This window comes from Propithecus coquereli, unplaced genomic scaffold (genome assembly GCF_000956105.1).
Source record: "Propithecus coquereli isolate 6110/MARCELLA unplaced genomic scaffold, Pcoq_1.0 Scaffold7, whole genome shotgun sequence".
In the NCBI taxonomy this organism is placed as follows: Eukaryota; Metazoa; Chordata; class Mammalia; order Primates; family Indriidae; genus Propithecus; species Propithecus coquereli.
The window spans coordinates 18,416,956-18,438,501 of record NW_012153062.1 but is presented as its reverse complement, the minus strand read 5'-3'; positions in this window follow the sequence as shown (position 1 = coordinate 18,438,501).

Genomic DNA, 21,546 nt, shown 5'->3' with positions numbered 1-21,546 from the left:
AGAAGATAAACATTTTTTCTTTAATTTCAATTATAAAACAATTCTTTCTTTCCTTTTCCTAGAATAGTAAGAAAATGTATTTATATTTTTAATTTTAAAGTTTGAAGCTAAAAAAAATCAAAATTTTGTGGGTGATCTTGAGATATAAAAAGCACAGCTTTCTAATTTAAGCGCTAAAAGGAGTCTCATTTTCCCCAAAGTAGCCGAAGTTATTTAAAGCTTTTTACACTCATCACTGAAGCCAAAGGAGTCTCTCCACATGAAGGAAAGTAGGTAAGAAAAGGTATCTATTCTATGAAAGAAAAGGCAAAAATAGATTTAGTCCATAGAGAAAACTTGTGGGAAAAGGCCCAATATTAAATAGAATAAAATGGATTTCCATGAGAGGTTTTGGAAGAGAAAATCAAACTTACTAATTTTTTTCCTAGTCATTAGCTACTGAAATTAAGACCTGCATATTATTTTAGACACTGCATTAATGCTCTTTTACATACAATTTTGTCTAACTAATCAAAGTAGAGAAATATCATAATTGTATAGGTTTTCATCAGGGCCAGCTTCATAAGCATACAGCGCTTGTAGTCACACAAGGCAATGCACTCGGGCCCGTGCTTGGTTTAGTATTCTGATTTCACTGTTTTGAACTTCTTACTATTTTGTGAAAAAGGGGCTCTGAGTTTTCATTTTGCGCTGTGCTGCACACATTATGTAGCTGATTTGAATTCCTTTCATTTTGTCCATTGTATCATCAATTATGCCTTTCAGTTTTACTCTGTGAAGAGATTCACTTTATTATTAAATAGATAATTTGTCCACTTTAAATTGTTGATCATTTGATCTCACTTCACTTTGTAAACCTATCTCTAAACATTTTAAAATTGACTTTCTCCCTAGATTTTGGTATCGGTTTGTTTATTTCTTCTAACTTTGTCTTCTCAGCGTAGAGAAATAGCTTCCTGGAAGAATACATAAGAGACAGATCAAAATTTCTAAGAGCAGAGAAACCAGGTGTGATCCTGAGAGTGAAGTCACTTTTGTTAAAGAAGGAAATATGTCCGAGAGAGAACACCCAGAATCGGAAATGCCCACTGCTAGAACTATAACCCAGTGCAATATTACTGAACCTGCCTGAACATTCAGGGCACTTCAGGTGCTTGGGGATGAACTGCGCTGTGGGGCTGCAGGACAATATTAGAGAACTGCAAGTGATTCCCTTAACCCTGGGGAAAAATTTATTAATTATTATCATGAGGTACAAATTTTTGTGTGCAGATATTCATAAAGATTGAATTCAGCATCTTTGAATTCAAGGTACTGCTGACGTTATCAATCTTAGCCTAGTTCTCAACAGTAGGCACAGACCTAAAAGCCCATGTCTTTATTATCACTGTCCCTTTTTAATATAGACTTTCCACATTATTAGAGACTTCTATTGTTGAAAGAAATATTAAATATTGGTGTAACTTAAAAATCATTACAAATAAGGCAAAACTATCAGGAGAATTTAGATCTATTAATAGTAGTCAATTAAAGCAAGTATATTAGTTTTTGCTGTTAATATAAAAGAAAACTGGAACTGTAATGAATGAAGAACACAGATAATATATATTTAAAATATACTTAGTACATGACTATATGTAGTTGGTTTGTGTGTGTCTGTGTTTATGTGTATGTGTGTGTATACATATATATATATATAAAATGGTTTGTATCTATGTGTTAATAATTTGCTCCTAACATTCAAAACCATCCACCAAATAGTATATATGTTATAGCTAAGATCGAATATCTATAATGACATAACTAATTATGTAATACATACATAAAATATGCATTTCTTTGTAACATATTGACATTGGAATTTAAATTTTACGAATATTTTTTTGTTATAAAATATGAAATCTACTCAAAAGGTTTATATATCTTTGAAGATTAAAAGATTTATGTTTATTGAATTTAATAACTATATTATGTAAAATAGTTTTAACAGAGGGATGAGTTTGTGTTTGGTGCACAATCACAATTAATTTGCCTCCGTAGGAAAATGTGAGTTGAGGAAGATTATTTTCCAAAAAGATAAGAAGTATCCTCTCTAATTAATTAAAAGTAGTACACTAACTATGAATACTAAGGAGATTGTTTAAAAATAAACAAACAAGAAGGACAGGGCTTCTGTGGATCTTCTTCCCTAGACTTTCCTGATAATAACCAAGGCAATTTTAATGCTAAAAACAATTGTTTGGTACTGCATTTTGCAAGGTTGAGTTTGGATTACTGATTATTTTCGTTATCCATTTGCTATTTCATTTTTTTTTAATAGTAAGGGGATACAAATGTTTTTGTTACATAGCTAGAGTCAGGGCTATAAATATGCCCATCACCTGAACAGTGTTCATTTTACCTGTTAGATGAGTTTTTGGCCCTTGCCCATCCCTCCTCCCCACTGCTTGTTTTACAATGAATTTTACTTTCCTCTGTACACTTGTGTGCCCATTGATAGAACACCATGCTTCTAATTTATTAGAGAGCACATGTGGCATTTGTTTTTCCATTCTTGAGGTACCTCGTTTAAAATAATGGCCTCCAATTTTTTCCAAATTGCTGCAAAAGGTATTAATTCATCCTTTTTATGGTTAAATTGTACTCCATGGTATACATACACTATATTTTGTTAATCCACTTCTGAATTAATGGACATTGGGTTGATTTCACATATTTGCAATTGTGAATTGTGCTGCAATAAACATTCAAGTGCATGTGTCTTTTTGATAAAATGACTTTTTTTCCTTTGGGTAGATAACCAGTAGTGGGATTGCTGGATTAGATGGTAGGTCAACTTTTAGTTCTTTGAGGAATTTCCATACTGTTTTCCGTAGGGGTGTACTAATTTGCAGTCTTGCTAACAGTGTATGAGTGTTCCTTTCTGCATCTGTGCCAGCATCTTTTGTCATCTGTGCTAGCATCTATTGTTTTTGAACTTGTTAATAAATACCATTCCTACAGGAGTAAAGGTGATATCCTGTTGTAGTATTTATTTGCATTTCCCTGATGATTAGTGATGTTAAGTATTTTTTGGTGTTTGTTGGCCATTTGTCTATCTTCTTTGAAAAGCTTCTGTTCACATTTTTTGTCCAATATTAATGGGGTTGTTTACTTTTTTCCTGCTCATTTGTTTGAGTTCTTTGTAGAGTCTGAACATTAGCCTGTTATCAAAAGTGTACTATGAGAATACTTTCTCCCATTCTGTAAGTTGTCTATATGTTCTGTTAATTATTTCCTTAGGTGTGCAGAAGCGTTTTAATTTAATCAAGTCTCCTTTCATTATTTTTCTTGTTGCTGCAATTGCCAGTTGGGTCTTAGTCATAAATTCTTTGCCTACACCAATATCTAGAAGACTTTGATCTACATTTTCCTCTAGAATTTTTATGGTTTCATGCCTTCCATTTAAGACTCTTATCCATCTCGAATTAATTCTCGTGAATGGTTAGAGATTGGTGTCCTGTTACATTCTTTTGCATGTGGCTCTCCAATTCTCTCAGCACCATTTATTGAATAGGGCTTCTTCTGCTCAGTGTATATTGTTGTCTGCTTTGTCAAAGACCAGTTGGCTTTAGGTAGATTGTTTTATGTCTGAGTTCTCTATTCTGTTCCATTAGTCTATGTCTCTATTTTTGTCCCAATATCTTGTTCTTTTCGTTATTATAGCCTTGCAATATAGTTTGAAGTCTGCTAATGAGAGTTCTCCAGCTATGTTCTTTTTGCTTAAGAGTGCTATGACTACTTGGGCTCTTTTCTGGTTCCAAACAAAACTCAGAATTATTATTGTTATTTTTTATATCCGTGAAACATGCCATTGGTATTTTCATTGGGATTACACTGAATCTGTAAATCACTTTGGGTAGTATGGATATTTTAACAATGTTGATTCTACCAATCTGTGAGCATGATATGTTTTTTTCATTTGTTTGTGTCATCTGTGATTTCTTTCCTCAGTGTTTTTTAGTTGTCCTTATAGACATCTTTCACCTCCTTGGTTAAGTACATTCCTAGGTATTGTATTATTTTTATAGCTGTTGTGAATGGTATTTGATTGTACCCTCAGCTTGAGTGTTATTGGCATATAGAAATGCTAACTGATTTATGTCATTGATTTTGTAACCTTAGACTTTTTTGAATTTATTAATTAATTCTAGTAGTGTCTTGGTGGGGTCTTGGGGTTTTCTGGTTACAAGATCATATAGTCAGCAAAAAGCAAATAATTTGACCTCTTATTTCCCAATTTGGATACATTTTATTTCTTTCTCTTGCCTGATTGCTGTGTCCAGGACTTCCAGCACTATGTTGAATAGAAGTGGTGACAGTGGGTCCTGTGGTCTTGTTCTGGTTCTTAGGGGAGATGCTTTCAACTTTTCCCCATTAAGTATGATGTTGGCTGTGAGTCCGTCATATATGACTTTTAAAATTTTGAGATATGTTCCTTCTATGCCTAGTTTGTTGTGGGTTTTTTTTTATTATGAAAGAATGTGGGATTCTGTAAAATGCTTTTTCTGCACCTATTGAGATGATCATGTGGTCTTTGTTTTTTCTTCCCTTTATGTGGTGAGTCACATTTATTAATTTATATATGTTGAACCATCCTTGTATCCCTGGGATGAAGCCCACTTGGTCATGGTGGATTATTTTTGTGATGTGCTGTTGAATTCAGTTTGCTAGTATTTTATTGAGGATTTTTGCATCTATATTCATAAGGGATATTGATCTGTAGTTTGTTTTGTATTGTCCTTTCCTGGCTTTGGTATCAAGGTGATGCTGGCTTTATAGAATAAGTTGAGGAGGATTCTCTCTTCCTCAATATTATGAAATAATTTCTGCACTAGGGGTACCAGTTCCTGTAGGTATGGTAAAATTCAGCTGTGAATCCATCTGGTCAGGGGATTTTTTGTTGTTTTTGGAAGATTTTTAACTACTGGTTCAATCTCACTGCTTGTTATTGGTCTTTTCAGGAGTTCTATTTCTTCCTGATTGAGTCTTGGGAAGTTGTGTGTTTCCAGGAATTTGTCTAATTCCTCTACATTTTCTAATTTATGTGCATAGAAATTTTTTTAGTATTCATGGAGGATGCTTTGTGTTTCTGGGCTATCAGTTGTAATATCTCCTTTTTCATTTCTGATTGAGCTTATTTGGATCCTGGCTCTTCTATTCATGGTTAATCTAGGAAGATATCTATCAATTTTGTTTATGTTTTCAAAGAATCAACTTTTTCTTTCACTGAGCTTTTGTATTATTTTTATTTGTTTGTTTTCCATTTCATTTAATACTGCTCTGACCTTTGTTATTTGTTTTCTTCTGCTGGCTTTGGGTTTGATGTGCTCTTCCTTTTCTAGTTCCCTTAGATGTGAAGTTTGGTTTTTAATTTGAGATATTTCTGACTTTTTGATGTGGGCATTTAATGCTATGAATTTTCCCCTCAGGAATGCTTTTGCTGAATCCCATAATTTTTTGAATGGTCCCCTTTGTCATTCAGCTCAAGGAATCTTTTTATTTCAATATTAATTTCATTCTTGATCCAATAATTGTTCAACAGCAAGTTGTTTAACTTCTATGACTTTGTACAGAATTGAGTGGTTCTCTTGGAATTGATTTCTAGTTTTATTCCACTACAGTCTGAGAAGATACATGGTATGATTTTGACTTTTTAAAATTTGTTGATACATGTTTTGTGGCCTAAGATATGATCTATCTTGGAGAATGTCCCATGTGGTGATGGGAAAAATGTGTATTTGATAGTTTTGGGTAGAATGTTCTGTAAATTTCTGTTAGTTTCATTTTTTTAGGGTCTTATTTAAACTAGTGATTCTTTGTGTATTTTCCTCTTTGATGTATTTTCTGCTTCAGTACCCAGCTCTAATGATGTTACTGTTTATTTTCTTGCTTAAGTCTAATTGAATTTGTTTTATGTATCTGTTAGGTCCTGTGTTAATAGCATATATATTTAGGATTGTTATGTCTTCTTGTTGAATTGCTTCCATTACCATTATATAATTACCGGTTTTGTCTTTCTTTACCACTTTTGATTAAAGTCAATTTTGTCTGATATGAGAATGGCTACAATTCCTCTATTTTTGATTTCCATTTGTATGAAATATTTTTTCTACCATTTTACATTGAGCCTGTTTGTGTTCTTGTGATTTAGGTGTGTTTCCAGGAGACAGCAGATGTTTGGGTTGTGTGTTTTTATCCTATGTCTTTTGAGTGGCACATTTAAACCATTGACGCTGAGAGACAGAATTGATAGGTAGGATGCTATCCCATTCATCTTGTTTGATAGTACCTCTTTCCTTTGTTTCCCATATTGTGCTATTGTTGTATAAGAGCTGTGAGCTTTAGGTTTTTGAACTGATTTTACACTGGTAGGTATCTATTGTGCTTATTTATGTGTAATGTATTTTTGAGTATTTCCTGCAGAATAGGTCTGGTCATGACAAATTACCTGAGTGTTTGCTTGTATGGAAAAGATATTAATTTCTCCATCAATTTTGAAACTTGGTTTTGCAAGATACAAAATTCTAGGCTGGTGGTTGTTTTGTTTAAAAAGATTGAAAATGGGGCCCCACTCCCTTCTGGCATGTAATGTTTCCACTAAAAAGTCTGCTTTTAGCCTAATGGGTTTTCTTTTGTAGGTCAGTTTTTGCTTATGTCTTGCTGCTTGTATAATTTTCTCCTTCATTTTGACTTTTGGCAGGTTGATTACTATGTGTCTTGGAGATATCCTATTTGCTATGCATTTTCCCAGTGTTCGATGACCATCTTGTGTCTGTATGTCTGAAACTCTGGTGGTACCAGGGAATGTTCCTCAATAATTCCCTTGAATAGATTTTCCATGCTTTTAGTTCTTTATTCTTCTCCCTCAGGGATACCTATAATTCCTGTGCTAGTTTGCTTCGCATAGTCCCATACCTCTCTAAGCAATTGCTCAGTCTATTTTATTCTCTTTTCTACATCTTTAAATATCCGGATTAGCTTGAAAGCCTTGTCTTCAAACTCTGAGATTCTTTCTTCTCTTTGATTTAGTTTGTTGCTAAAGCTTTCTGTGGTGTTTTGAAATTCCCTAAATGACTCTTTCATTTATTCAAGTTCTGTTATATCCTTTCTTACGTTGTCTAGCTCTTTAGTGACTTTTTCATTGATATTCTGAATTATTATTTTTTTTTTGTTCTTTTTGTTGGTTTTCAACTTTTTCTTTAATTCCGTTCATCTTATTTGCCATCCACATCCTGAATTCCATTTATGTCATTTCAGCAGTTTCCTTGTGGTTGGATTTCACTACTCTAGCTCTGTTGTGATCCCTTGGGGGTGTTGAACTATTTTTTTTGTTGGTGTTCATTTGTTTGTTTTTTCATGTTGCCATAGTTCTTTTAGTGACTTTTTTCTCATCTGAAACCTCTTTTCTCAACTCAAGCAGGGGAGGGGCATATGCGCTAAAAGCCTATAACGCAGCTGTTCTGATTTGTCCCGTCCACCTGTGATTGCGACTACTGAAGCCTGTGCTGGATTATCTTTGTGCTGGATGTTGGATTGTTCAACAGATAGTTGCAGAAAGTTCGAGTTGGGAGCGGAGTGAGATCCTCTCCACAGAGGCTGGCTTTATGGGGAATGCTCTGCCTTAGGTCTCCCCACAGAGGTGGGAGACTGAGTAGGGCTGAGTAGGACTGAGTAGGGCTGAGAAGGGCTGAGTAGGGCTATCTAGGCAGTGGTTATAGGTTCCCAGGCTGTGGGCTTTTGTTCAAACCAGGTCCCAGTGTAATGGAGGCTCAAGGCTGGGGGTCTCTGTCTGGATATTGGACCTTGGAGCAGTTCTGCTGTCCCAGCAGAATTGGTGGAGCCTCAGGGGTGGGGTCTTGTGGTCCAGATGCAGCACTAGACTTTGTGGGAGCTCTAGAGCCACAGGAGTGGAACCTTGGCCTTGGGTGTGAGAGCCTTAGAAGGAGACTGGGGAGGAGCCAGAGCAGGGATTCTAAGCAGGGTCTCTGAGCTGGAATCATGGCCAAGTAGGCAGTGAACTGATCAGACATGGAGCGTGGAGTCAAGGCCATGCAGGTGGCAGGCTGTTCAGATCTGGGAGATAGAGTGAGGGCGAAGCTAGGGGCACTGTTCCACAGGCTTATGGACCACATATGCCAGGTCACTCAGGTGGGGGTCAGTTCCAGTGGACCAGGGACCATGGAGTCCTTCCTGCTAGGACCTGCTAAAGCAGTCGCTCAAAGCCTCCTAGGTCAGAACCTGCAGCACACCTGTCAACTCCCCTGCTCAGATCCCACTGCACTGGAGGGAATGGGAACTTGGATTCCAGCCACAGGGTATAATTCAGAAGAGCCTCCCATTTGTCACTCCCTTCCGAGCCCAGTGGAGGCAATGTGAAGGTCACTGCTGCAAAGCTGGTCCTGTGCCGACTTGGTGCCATGCACCTGACAGCATAGGATGACATCAGTTGCAAAAAGCTGGGTCTGGCTGCCACCAGATCCCCACGACACTTGCTTTCTGGTGTAATCACTTCACACAGACTCCAGGCAGGTCCCCAGTCTGTCTAGAGAGAGGCTTATAGTGGTGGAAGGAGCCCTCTCACAACTTGGCCACAGTGCCTATGCGTATAGTGTGGCACCCCAGTGCTCTATCCTCCTATTCTTCCACACAGACCACATTGATCTTGTCGAATGTATTGTCCCATCACCTTCTTTTTCACACTGACTGTCCTGCATTGCTTCTCTGTGATTTCACAATGTTTCTTCTGAGAAGAGTCATCCATAGGTAGGCATCTGCCTGCAATTTATACCTTTTTTCCTCAAGAGAGGAGTTCTCGTGGACGGCTTCTAGTCCACCATCTTTCCCTTACCCTTTCCACGGGGCTCCTAGCCTCTCGGGGACTGATTTCTACCAAAATCTGGCTCCTTCTTGGTCCACTCCACAACTTCTTCCCATGGAATCCCTGGTAGGTCTGGCACTTTTCTCCCCAGAATTACACCTGAGCTACGTTTTTCTTTCATCTAAAACTTTCTTTCTGAGATGATCTGGTGACCAATATCTCTAATTAGCCATCTTGTTTCATCCTCTGTTATTTTAATATTATCCTATACTTTCCACCCACCTAACATAGAAGCTGATTTTTTAGGTGTAAATAGGCAACAAGGTTAAAGCTATCAAAGAACAAACAAACACACATTTAATGCATAGATATCTCTATCTTATTACATATGTAACTATTTTTAATTTTAAAAATACAGAATGTTTTAGAAATTCCAAGAGGAATACATGTTCATTTTTTAGTTTATAAGACATTAGCATGTTAAAAAGGTAAAAAATTGTGAATCAGTTTCTCCGGCCTAGAAATGTGATTTCTCACATTTCACATAAGAAAATGACTCCTTACAAGACCCACTTACCCAAGGGACATATTAGATTTCTAGCATAGCTCATAATCTCCTAAGAAATATAATAAGCATTATTCCCAAATATCATATGGGGCTAATACATTTGGTCACATATAAGTTATTCATTTTGTAGTTTACATGGTTAGACAGCTTGTAAAAAAGAGTTAACATAATTGTCATTTGTAATTATGTGGGAGAGCATGAATTCAAGAAAACTTCAGACTCACTTTACGGTATCAACATCGCCAAAACAATGATGAAGAGGAAGTCTTTCACGGCCAGACACTGCCCCATCAATCAGCTTGCAGTGAGGAGAAAAATTGACTTTGTCATGATATGTTTCTTAAAGAAAAAGTAATAAATTTTATACAAATGGCAAGCCTGCAGTGTGGCTAATTTATTCATTATCCACCCTAGAAAAATAATTAAGTCATGCTTTCTTTCCCAGTGCTTCATTATAGTTTAGAACTGGCACCCCCTCCACCTTTTCTTGGAGCCATCAGTAAGAATGCTTATTAAAATAAATTAGCTGCAAAACTTTTAACTCTGTCTTGAAGAAAAACTAATCCACTTTTCTAGTGGAAGCAACATTGATTAAATAAACCCAGCTCTATGCAGTGCAGATTAATTCCTTTAGCCACAGTTTCCAACCTTAAATGATGCTGTATCTGTATTAGTTGAACAGTGTGTAATAAGCTATAAATTTATAATTGGTATTAACCTCTTTCAATATGTCTTCCTTTGTCTCTCATGGTGACATTCCTGATAAAAAAGGGTAGGTGTGAATGCTAGAAATGTATCTATTTGGTGTTTAAGTCATGTATTTGATATATATTTAAATTTAATTAACTCAATTTTTATACAACCTATATTGATTAATCTTCATCCAAAAGAACTTCAGAGACTGCATGTTGTGAATAATATTTAAATCAAACTTTCTCAGAAAGAGTCCGACAAGTAACATTACAGATTTTAGACAAAATAAGAGGCATCTTCCTTTTGAAACTTGATATTCTTTATTTGCTCATGTTGATCAACTAATCATTTAGTTGGATTGATATCTATCTGAAAATATATCTCCACCTTCTCATAATTTTAACACATTAACTGCAATGTGAGTTGTATTTAATTCACACTAGTTTTGAACTCTGGGCCTCATGAAGCAAAACGCTGCAGTTGGTTCATGAAAATCCTACTTGTTGACATTCTTATTGTTACAATTGATATTGACAATTTAATTCTAAAAACGTGGACTGTGGTGCATATAACTTACCCACAGAAAACGATAAAAAATAACAAATTATAAAGTATCATTTTGCTTTAATAAAACACCATGGCCCCAGAGAAGCATTTTTTTTTTCTAGTGTGGCAGTCAATGTGTTAAAAGAGCAATATGATAGATTATTTGTTTATGTGGCTATTTTCAATCCCTTTCGTACATGCATCCCACTCTTTCCGATAAGACATAAAATGCATTTCTCCACACTTTGAATCTGGGTTTACCGTATAATTTTCTTGGACCAATAGAATAAGGTGAAAGTGACACTATATAATTTCAAGGACAAGGAAACTTTCATTACTTTGGGATATCCATGTGAAGAAGTTTAGGCTAGCCTACTAAATAAGTTAGTCCCAGTTACATACATGTGGAGAGGGAAGCCTCCAAATGGAAGCCTCTAGCCAGTCCATTCGCCACAGCTGAAGGGAAGTCATCCTGCATCTTCCAGCCCCACCGGACTTCCCAGGTGATGGAGGTTGTATACGGGATCCTGACCAATACAGTGTGGGACAGTTGAATCTAGCAGAGCCCAGACAACCTACAGAATTGAGCAGAATAATACATCTCTGCTATTTCTGCCTTTCATTTGGGGGGAATAATTTGTTATGAAACAATAGGTAACTGATAACTGATTTCTCATTTAAAAATGTTAAAAACAGGAAAGAAATAAATTCCTTCTTTTGCTAGCACTAATATTCCAGAGTTTAACTGCATTTAAGATTTCTACTTTCTAGAATTATGTGTACTCTCTATCTATCTTCTTTCAATACTCCTCTTTGAACATCAATCCCATGACAATCCCTGAATTTCACTAATCAGCTTCCTAATAAATTTAATAGCAAGATTTCAGACATTAATAATTTTCTGTTCTCAGAACACAGAACCATAAGTTGTAGTTCTAATGTTCAGTGAATTAGCCTTAAAGGGAAGTTTTGAGGAGAAAATGTGTTTCACAATAAGGAGTATTTGACAATGGAAAATTGCATGTGTTCATTTGTTAAAACATACAAATGATTCATATTGTTTATTTAAAAGATGCACAAAGCCATCCTTGCCTTCAGAGAGATGCACCTACTTTGCAAGTTTAACCATTGCACACGTCTACTTAAAACTTTTCACTATGTATTTGTGATGAGGTTTCCCTCCACAGTTGGCATGTAATGCCCTCTTTAATGTGACTCTGACACACCACTTTAGCTTCATCTCTTTCCACTTTCTATTTTATATTCTTTCAGTTCTGATCTAGGTAGCCTAGACACATGAGGGTTGTTCCTTTGCTTTCATTTAATTTCTTCTATCTGGAATGTCTCTTTTTCCTCCATTATCTTTCTAATTTTTACTAATGCTTTAGGACTCAGTTCAGCCATTGGCTTCTCTCTGAAGCTTCCCTGACACCAGTGCCCCTCAGTCTGGCACTCTTCTTATATATGGAAAGCTTTCAGTACACACCTCTACCATAGCACTTATCACAGGATATTACAATTATTTTTTTCACTTGTCACCCTCCCCTATCTGTATGAGAAAAAATAAAAAGAACCACATATGGAAATACAGGTGTTATGGTTTGAATGTGCCCCCCAAAAAGCAAGTGTTGGAAACTTAATCCCCAATGTCATAGTGTTAAGAGGTGGAACCCTTGAGACGTAATTAGGCCATGAGGGCTTTGCCCTCGTTAATGGATTAAAGCCATTATCACAGAAGTGAGTCTTTTATTGTGGGAGTGATTTTCTTATAAAAGTGAGAGTTCAGCCTCCCTTTCTCTCTTTCTCACCCTCTCTTTGCCTTTTTGCCATAGAATAACACAGCAAGAAATTCCTGACAAGGTGATGGGCCCTCAGTCCTGGACTTTCCAGCCTCCAGAACCATGATCCAATACATTTCTGTTTATTACTATATAAATTACCTAGTCCATGCTATTCTAGTTATAGCAGCACAAAATGGACTAAGACAGCAGGATAAGGTGGTTCTATAACCAAGTGACACCGGTTAGGTAATAAATTTCCCTAAAGAATATATCTAATATAGGTATAATGACTTTCTCTAAATTTTGTTAGATTTTAAATAACATAAATATAGTGCTTATGCTACCAACTTGGCAATTTTCAATTTCTAATCCATTTGCTAATGGTTCTTTTGAATACTAACTACTGATGGATAGTTACTTAGAAAAATAAAAGTGCTTCTCTGTTTTTTTAAGTCACATTTTGAGATATATGTGATCTCTTCGATTTCCCAGTTTACAATTATAATGAATTGTTGAGAGTTATTCATTGGAAAATAGAAGCTATTGAAAAACTGATTTTGAAGATCAAATGATTGAGTGTTTACTGTCCTTTACTGTACTAAATACCCGTGTATCCATGGGTGGGATTTGGTTCTACACTTAAGACTTATCTAGAGAGTGGATGGTAATATATAAACAAATGGGAATCATTTATTCAAGCTGTTTTAACACTTCTGTCTGGTTTATCATACTATATACTTCCCCACCACCAAAATCAAGGGATTATGTCCATGTGACATCATTTTATAGAGCAACTGCTAGAAAAAAATAGACCTCCAGATAGATCCCTTTTCTACCATCAAGGTACTGGGTAACTTCCTCACTGTTCCATCTCCCCTACTCCTGGTCTAGACATTTATTCCTGGGGGTGTAAAACAAAGGGAAACATGAAAAATAGATTCTTTTCTGTTCTTTGTCTTTATTGTGGGCTGATTAAGTTCCTGTTCTCTCCTCCATGACCTGCTGCACTGGATACATAGAGGACATTCCTAGAGAAGTTTTGGGTTTGGCCCACTGCTTAGAGCTGGGGGTGGGTTGTGGGGAGTTTAGAGGCAGAATGCAGAGAACAGCTGACTCCCATTGCCCATATTCCTACTGGGATATTTCTAGTGTGACATATGTCCCAACTGTGAAGAGTCCTGTCTTTATGAAAACTCAAGGCTTTTGTCACTGAATTATCTAAAAAAGACTCCTAAAACTTCCAGGGAAACCACAGCTAGACAGCGTACCAGAGACTCCATTCAACTTATTTTTCCTGGGAGCTTTCAACCCGTATTGAGAATATTAAATTTTCCTGAAATAGGGAGATATATGCTTGGTACTTTGTTTTACAAAACTAAACTATATGTGATTTGAAGTAAGCATGCATGATAGAGAAAAATTAAAAGGAAGTCAAGGAGAATGATTAACACAAAAGTCAAGATAGTGGAAATGTAATCAGGGACACAAAGAAATGATAAGGAGCTAATAGTTTTCTACTTTTAAATTCTTGATGGTGTGGATGAAAGCTTATTATTATTATTTCAACTGTATAGATAAGTGGCATATACCCTTCTATATAATATGTTGCAATAAGAGAATAATTGTTATTGATTATGAATTAAAATGCATATTTAAACATTATGTCTAAGCATTATATTATTAATAAACTAGAATATGCTTTCATAAGTGATTAAAACATTAATGAAATATTAGATTGCTAAGGCTGGCATCTGAATTTTATGATGAAAATATAGTGACAAATATCTTCTTAATGTGTCTCTCCTTGTGAAGGTGATTATATTGTGTTTTAAGAATTCATAGTTTATTAGGAGTTCCAGGAGAAACAATTCTGAATATCCAATAAATATCAGCTTAGAAAATAGCTTAAATATGATCTCTATAATTCAAAACTGATTTGCCTTTAGAAATAGTCCTAAGGAAAGAAGTAATTTTTTTTTTACCTTTTTATTTTTGTGCAGTCTTTTTCTAAATAAACTTTCAATTTTACAAACTTTTAGATTGCCTATCTATAAATATAGGTGATTCCCATATACTCACACTCAGCTTCCACAGTTTATTAATATCTTACTTTATTATGATACATCTGTCACAATTAATGAACCCATATTACTACATTATTATAAATTACATACTTTATTAGATTTTCTTAGTGCTATGGTTTGAATATTCATGTGTTGCCAATATTATAATACTAAGAGGTAGGGCTTTTAAGAGGTAATTGGGCCTTGAGGGCTCCTCATACATAAATGGGATTAAGGCCCTTATAAAAGAGGCCTTCCACAGTGTTGAGCTCTCTGGCCCTTCTGCCTTGTGCCATGTGGGATACAGAGTTCTTTCCCTTTGGAGGTTGTAGCAATAAGGTGTCATCTTGGCAGAGAACAGCTCTCACCACATAGCTGTGCCTGCTAGCACCTTGATCTTGGACTTCCCAGCCTCCAGAACTATAAGAAATAAATTTCTATTGTTTAACAATTATGCAGTCTTGGGTATTCTGTTATAGCAGCACAAACAGACTAAAATACTTAGTTTCTACCTAATATCCTTTTTCTATTTTAGGGTACCACATTATATTTAGTTGTCATATAACTTTAGGCTCCTCTTAGCTGTTACAGTTTCTTAGATCTTCTTTGTTTTTACTTACCTTGATAGTTTTGAGGAGTACTGGTTAGGTATTTTGTAGGATGGCCCTCTATTGGAATTTTTCTGATGTTTTTCTCATGACTAGCCTGGGTTTATGGACTTTTTGGAAGACACTCAGAGACATAAAGTGCCATTCCTGTAAGTTCATATCAGGAGTACATACAATTAACATAATTAATCACTGTTAATGTCAAACTTGATCACTGAATTGAGGTCATACAGGTCAGATTTTGCCACTGTAAAGTTTTTATTTTTTCCCCTCTCTTCATATTGTATTTGTTGGAGGACAGTCACTATTTAAAGCATACACTAAAGGAGCAGGGAGTTATTCTCCACCTCCTTGAAGACAGAGTATCTACATGTATTATTGGGAGATTTTCTGCATAGGAGATTCATTTATTCCTCATTTATTTTTATTCAGTCATAAAGAAAATGATTTATACTGTATTTATATCAGTATGACCTCATGATTATTTATTTTATACTTTGTATTATAATTTAATACTACTTTATTTTGTTGCTCAAATTATTCCAGTTTTATCCATTGGAAATTCTTTCAGTTGGCTCTTGTGCCTCTTTGACATGTTTTTTGTTGAGCACTGCCTTGCTTCCTTCCTTCAGTCATTAGAATATGTTCCAGTCTCATCTTGTGTACTTCGTGCCCAGTCCTAGAATCAGTAATATCTTTAGGAATACTGGTTATTTTTATTAAAGAACTGTATTAAAAACAAAGATTTAGACACTAGGTGTACTCCATGCTACTGGAGTATCTTTATTTCTAGGAACTTTCAACTGACAGAGAAAGGAAATATATATAGGCATATTAACTTGTGTATATACGCATATCTACAAATATTTTATATGCTTCCATTTCTATCTATATTAAGGTAAACATGAGCTTATACAGTTTTTATTTTCAATTCTAATCCATTAACATATGGACTATTCTAGATCTCTCTCACTGCTTTTCTGTAACCTCCCACTCCAACAGTGATAAGTCTTGTTCCCATCAACTATCATCCATTTATTCATTTTTTAAATTCTAGTACATGTATATATTGGTTTCAAAATTATTAATGCTTATGGAAAATAATTTTATCAACTACAGCATAGTTCATATGTACAATTATTTTTGCCAATTGGTCTTAAAGAGTTCATAGATTTCCAAAGGTAGTAGTTAGAGTTTGACCAAGCAACTAATGCCTAATTTTAATGGAAACAATCCCTAATGCAATATCTAATCAGGCAATCAGCTCTAAATGATAATCCTACATGGAAAAGATTTACAAGTATCTAACAGGTATATGAAATGAAATAGTTTGGATAAGAAAATTTGAAGGTCCCAAGATAGACACCGTTCTCCAGACCAGGAAGCAAAGCAGTATGTTAGGGGAGGAATGCTACTTTAGATCTTAAATACAGAGTTAAGTTGCAAAGCAGTTAATATTTTCATGATAAATAAATAAATAATCCAATAATGTAGCCCAGGTTTAATTCATACATATTATAATGGTTACTTGATATAAATAAAATTATTATGTATTGGTAACTAAACTAGTTTAAGTTTACATTGATGAAATGTCCCTTTCTCACTCATATGAAATTATCTTTATCAAAAAAACAATAATATTTCAGTATAAATATCTGCAGCAATATGTCAACCTATTTATCAGTGTTTTATTTAATTTGGCAAAGAAGTCAATGTGTCAGCAAAATATGTTGAGTCTCAGCAGAAGTGATTATTGTGAACTTCTTCCTTCTACTTTCCATCTCAACCATGAATCACAACTCTAACAACTTAACATATTCATTTCATTTTAAGGTAAAAGATGCTATAGAAGCAACCTAAGGAGATGATGGTAAGCTGAATAAGAGGAAAAAGTATTAATAAAAGGATGGGAAGTATATCTCTAGTTTCCTTTTATTGCTGCCAGAATATCATGGAATTACATAAAGAAAACTATTATAGTACTGCAATTTAGTCCCACATGTTTGCCTTTGAAATTTGAAATGAATTCAAAGAGAGAATGAAAAAAAGGCTCTGAGCATCAAATCTTTAAAGAGCGAAAATGGCTCATTTAGATAATTTAATTATCCAATCAACTAATTCAGCATAAGGCTATGTTTATAGATTTTGATAGCTCAAAGGCAAGAAAACTTTCTTGGACCACTTCTGTTTACTGCCAAACATTCTTCCCTTTGAATTCTGAATTTTTATTTTTGCATTTTCATGACATATGCATATAAAAATCTGCTGCTAAACTGGGATACATTATCTGGTGGAAATAAACGATTTTTAACTATATTTAAACAAATTTAGAGATATAAATATTAAAGTATATTTAGTTATACATTTATTAATATAAAAATTATCGTAATATCAATATTTGAAACACCCCAGAAAACTGGCAATTCATATGGTTGCCTGGGATTTTCTATTGGAGGTCCACAAACTTAGGGCTATGTCTTATGTATATTTTCATTTTAGCTAACAAGATATATGGTAAAGTTCAATAGTTATTATTTGATTAAAATATCTATTTATTTACTCAAGAGCTAATTTGAATTTACTTGAAAATTTCACATGTATCTTCATCCATCTGCCATTATTTCACTTAGCTAAAAAATCAAGGGTAGATCTGGATTGAAACTCTACTCAGTATTACAAATTCATCAATATAACAATATTTTAAAGTGCATATACATAGTTTTGTGAAAAATTAAAAAGAATTAGCAATTGAAGAAGATTTATAAAGACTTTGTATAAATTTCAATATATGCAATAATTAACACTAAACATTGTTAAAACTAAATAATACTGTTATATTCTGTTTTGACAACTTTAACAATAACAAGAAAGAGAAAACTAAAAAGATAAAGAATAGTCCAAATCTAGGAAAATTAACTTGGACACCTTGAAGACAGTAGTACAAATAGTTTCTTTGTAAAATAACATTATTTGAGCTTTGAAACCGTAAAAACAGAAACTACCTAGAGAAAATGTACTGGACAAAGAAAGATACGAGCTGATGATTATAGATATCTAATATATTAAGCTGATAATTATAGATATCTAGTATATTAAAAGTCTATATCTCTTAAAACAGGCAAATAAAGGATTGAAATGAAGAGGTTAAAATGTAATCGAACATAATAGAGAAAAAGTAATGAGCATATGTTTTTAAATCGAAGATGCCATTTATCAAGTTTCTTTGACTTATTGGGAGACAATCCATCAAAGTGACACATGCATTTCAGTAGAAGCAACTGGAATATAGAGCTCTTACTTGCAGGTTTTCCTTCCATCCAAGTTCACAGACTGAGCAGGTTCTTCAGAAGAACCAAGCGTAGATGGCAAAACCAGCCTTTGTGCTTCTGGTGAGGGCAAGGACAGTCAATTAATCTGCTCTTGTTTCTTCATCCACAAAATGGGATAAATAAATGGAATTTGGCTGCCTTCCTGGGATTCTCCATAGAAATAATAACTAAAAGCTAAACAGTATAGCAGAGATATATCTGTTACTGTAGAGATTGACCTTCTGGTATAGAACTTGATCGCTTTTGCTTTTCATTGTAATGGTTGTCTCTGTTCCACTTTTTTTTCTCTTTGTTAAATATTCTTCAGCATACTAATAAAAAAAAAAAAAACTTCGGTAGGTGAATTTTGCATTAGGAATATATCTTAGCAATAATCAAATTCAAATTTTCACCTTTTACAATTAAAAGTCAAAAGGTCAAATAATTTGTATAAGGCCATGAAATGACTTAAAGGCAGTGTAAGAACAGAAATTTGGTCTTCCCAACTTCTAATCCAATTTATTTATATAAGGCAAAGTACCATATGTTGAATATTTGTAACTTATAAATCATTCTTAAATAAAATGTTTTATCCTTTTAGTTTGTCTAATATTTCTTCATAACAAGAGGCAGGCCAGGTTTGAATTTAGAACTGTTGGCCTCCTCAGAGTTCCACCCCAGATCTTAGTGGTCCAGGTTGAGTCAGCCCATGGCTCTAACCCCCAGTTCTTTGCCTTTCTACCCACAATTTTCCACACCTCCTCTCCTCCATACACTACAATGTCTCTTGATTGCACTTGTGTGAACATCCCAATGCACATTTCTAGGCTCCATCCACACTTCCCTTTGGCCATTCAGGGTTCCAACCTCAGGAAAGTCCATTTGCGTGGAGACTCTCAGGGGGCTAGGTACCTGCAGTGTGGGCCAAGGACAAAAAAAGTGGCCAACTGTAGGCATTTTTGTAAACCCCATGGACTCCTCAACCAGCAGGAAGAGGAGCCTACATAGGAACACCAGAGTGGAGCCCTCTAGAGCATGGGCCCAGAGCAGAGAAAACAGATGCTAAATAAATCATTACCTAAAAGCAAAACCATATGAAACAAAACAAAGCAATACAACACAAAAAAACCCCAAAAAATCTTAATAGTGTGAATACGTAAGAAGCACATGGTAATATGAGACTAATATGGTGAGGATAGAGAGTGAGTGTCTGCCTTAAACTAGATGGTCAGGAAAGGCTTCCATGGCAAAGTAACATTTGAAAGACATATGAGGACTTAGCTAGGTAAAGACAAGGCATGGGAGAAAAGAAAATTGATTCCAAGAGAAAAAAAAAAAAATAGCCTATCCAAAAGGATATAGTCTGTGGAAAGGACTAGAGGGGCAATGGAGGAAGAAATTTGAGGTTAAGTGAACTTGCTACAGTATATAGTTTCTGTGACCAAATGCAAGTGGGATCAAAAAGCAAAGAGGCTTTTGAAATAAAATCCCAATTAAAAATAGAAACTGAAAGCTGGTAAATCAAAGTTCATATAATAGACCCAAGTGCCCTGGGAGAAGATCGTTGTCCTAATTCATGTGAGAGAAGTGCATCAAAAGCTGCTAAATTTGTAGCGATTGGTTACTCAGCAATAGATAACTAATACAGACTGTGACACTTGAGAGGGAGTTGCTACAGAAAAAATATCTACAAATGAAAGAGTAACTTTAGAATGGGACAGTGGACAGAAGCTGAGAGGATTTTGGAAGAGAATGAAAGGGCCTGAATTACCTTGAACAGACTGTTCTGGACTTGGAGGACCCTGCTGTTGAGGAGCAAAAGGAAGTGAAGATTTTATTTAGTTACATTGAAATTTATGTTTCAGTATTATACTCTGAATTGATGTTTTATTCATACATGATTTTGTAATATGATATATTGGTTATTTGGAAAATTATTGATTCACTAAATTATGCAGATATACCAAAATTTGAAACATTTCATTATACAATACCAAAAAATCACATTCGTTATTATCACCACTGATCTCATTGTAAAAAAAAATTCTTTAAATATCAGGAAGCTGTAAAGCTCATAGTAGTGGATGCAGGTTTTTCAAAATTCAAAATTTATGTTTGAAAAGTTGAATTATATTATTGGCATCAAGTGGTATCAATTATATTTCTTAAAGGGACAGAACACTTCATTTTTTGATAAGTGCGAAAGTCTGATTAAATATAATTTGTGTGTCATTGTTGCAAGAAAAAAATGGTGTTCCATGAAAAAAGGCTATTTCAGCTCACCAATCACAAAATCACACAATTGTTTTTCAAAATGAAAACCATCATGATTTTAAATGTAGCAAAGTAGTTTTTGGATACATCACATTTCATCATGCATAATACTAAAAAGGCATGTGCCCAAGGACAAATTTAATAAGCTCAATATTTTTTACTGTTTTATGAAGATATTGTTAATTGTAACTAGTATATCCTTTACTGCAAAGGCATGGCAGTAAACAATAGAAATTCTACCATTATAATTTGTTGCCCCTGACTTAACTTGTGCTGAGGTACCAAAACTTTAACCCAACTTTGCTTTCGTATCACCATGCAAATGTCACCACAGTGAGATAAGTGAATAATGTCTTTTGATCTTTCAGGAATCCCCAGAGGTCTGAGCATCACGCTTTGAGAACTGATGTTTTATACTACAAATTCAGATCCTTTCTGTATCCTTAATTAGCTTGATTAAATTCGTCTTGCCAATATTAAGGTTCAAGGAAAATCAGGTGAGATATCAGACTTTTACAGAGTTTAAAATCCCTTAGAGGTAATTGACACCAAGAGGACACCAAAAGGATGAGTTGTACTATCGAACTTCTGGAGACCTGTCACCGTAGCTATATTCAATGAACTCAACTGGTGAAGACTTAAGACATGTTAAGTTTTCTTGCCTCAACTTATTTACACTGTTTGTGGGCTTTTCAGAAGGAAAAAATTATATGCTCAATATTCAAAAGTTCTTATCTTGTTTTTACATGTTTTCAAAAAATCGAAATTCCCTTCTTCCTTAATTCTCTATAAATTTTCTTTCTTGTTTCACCAAGGAGCTTCTTCTACAACATCCCATAGTATAG